Source organism: Microtus ochrogaster, chromosome 17, assembly GCF_000317375.1.
Source record: "Microtus ochrogaster isolate Prairie Vole_2 chromosome 17, MicOch1.0, whole genome shotgun sequence".
NCBI lineage: Eukaryota > Metazoa > Chordata > Mammalia > Rodentia > Cricetidae > Microtus > Microtus ochrogaster.
The window spans coordinates 28775033-28777428 of NC_022019.1; positions in this window are offsets into that span (position 1 = coordinate 28775033).

Consider the following 2396-nt stretch of genomic DNA (forward strand, 5'->3'; position numbering starts at 1 on the left):
AGGGCTCCCTGACCTGTGGGAAGTCCAAGGACCGCCCACCTCCATCCAGGTTTAGTAAGTTGAGCATCCAAACCACCCAGGCCCCCCCAAAAGCACACAGTTGGCTATCCTTGCATAAGGTCTGATGAATATCTTGCTGTGGATAATAAGACAGAACATGCAGCATGCAAGTGTTTAGCTCTCTTCCTGTGTGGTCGGCAGGAAAGTTGCTTATCCACCATCCTAAATTTCTCAGCTGTGGTAAGTTGCAGAAACTGATAGGAGTCTTCTAAAGCTGCACTTGAGGAGGGAGAGTTTAGTCAATTTTTATTAAGAAGTATCACACCTGGATACGGCCAGGAAATCTAATGAATACGAAGCAAAGGAAAAGGAAAAGCAAATGCTGAACTTCTTAAGCAAATAATTCAGAAGGATTTAAAATGACCTGTGACAAGGGTCGTAAAGGACTCATTTTAACAGCCAACATGACAGAGGCAGAACTGATTTCCCCAATCAGGAAGTGGTATGTGATCAAACCTTATCTCTCTAAGGTTCCCAATCAGGTGTTTGGAGAGTTGTCAGTTTCAATTACAATATTTTTAACTGCTCAAATAGATTTTATTGTCTGTTCAAGCATGTCTTAATCCTGGAACCAGTATTTCACCTGCTGATACTCTGTGTAATTTTCTTAGGCTGCTACTCCAGGCAGAGATATAGGTAGCTCTTGACCCTTCAGCTACACTTAGACCAGCACACTTCACAAACTACAAACTTAAAAATTTTTTCTGGTTACTATCTCAGAAAAAAAATATATATATTCAGTCACTCATGCAATCTTGCCCCTGTCAAGGTTAGTTTCCTATAGAAAAATGCCTCGGTCCCTAAATTAGGGGAAATTCATTTTATAGTCTGAAAAGCACAGCTCAGGAGATTAAAATGTATGTTGACAAAATTAGTTGATTCAAGATAATTTGGGGGCATTGCTAAAAATGGATAAGAGCAGAGAACTAACAGAATCAATAGAATGAATGAGTGCATTTTGCAGACTATATTTTATGTTCTCAAGTGTGTGATGTCTCCCTCCAACTATGCATTTCGGATACTACATATGTCAGAACACTGCTGGGAGAGCTCAGAGCCCTAGGAGGTTTGCAGAATTTCTTTGAGTGCCTGGGGCATCATTTTTAGTATTCTTGGTGAGGGTATTCATCCTTTAACATGTCATTTGGTGACATTTTATATTTATATAGCATTTCATGATGTAAAAGGAAGGTTCTTTCAAATGAAACAAAGCATCTCACGTGACCTTCCTCACTCTCCAGGTTGACTTGATTTTTAGTCCCATAGAAACAATGACATCTATTTCTTTTATAATATGGCTCCAAATCTGCATCTTGGTGATTTCTAGAAATGATATCTAAGAGGGTTTAAACAAGAGTAAAATTATTTAAGCATACATCTCACTCCCATGATGACTTAAAAATATCAAAATATCACGTTTTTATGCATATCTTATATCGAATGATTTTATCCAAGTTGTTTCTGAGTCCTAAATGATTTTTATACACATTGAAGTGCTCACAAAGTTATTGCAGAGTTTGGGTGTATAGCTAAAAACTATATATAAAAAAAGAAACTGAAAAGAAAAGCCTACAAAAAAACCTGTAGTTCTTAGCTGAGTGTCTCGCATCTCTTGGGGGAGAGTAGGTGAAGAATCAGAGTGAGAATTTACTTGCCTGTTATTCTTCACAGACACAGTGATAAATGAGTTTATTGAATTTATGCACAACCTTTTTCAATCTTCCCAATAACATTATCACCTGTATTTTACCAGTGAGAGGAGTGAGGTTTAGGATACCATGAAATTTGTCTGATGCCATGCAGCTAATCATTATATAATTAGAGGGGTGTGGGGAGCCTTTGATAAAAAGCAATTTACATTAGTAGTTTAAAAGCAATAGTGTCTCACAGCGATAGAGAGAAACAATAGGTGTTAATATCAAAACTATCCAGATTTCTTCAACTCTCTAAGCTAGTACATGAATTGTCCTGGACTGCTGCTATTCAAGGCAAGTTGTATTGACTTCATAATTTCATAATTGTCAAACTACATGTCAATTTGCATATTGAAAGTGAGCAAGGAAAATGTGGACTTTTTGTTTTTGTTCTAACAGATGTTCATCTCTGACACATTCAAATCACACTCATATACAGCGGCTCCCAAATAAATCAGCTATCAAAAATGCAAAAGAAAACAGCACTTTTATAATTATCATGGAATCATGAAGTTACCTTTTGTTTCCTGTGCTACTGCTGGGGATAAAATTTCTAGGCCTGTAGAGCACAGGATAAAATTAGAGAAAGAATTTTAAAGAGAGAGAGCGAGGGGAGAGGAGAGAGGGAGGAGTGGAGGATTG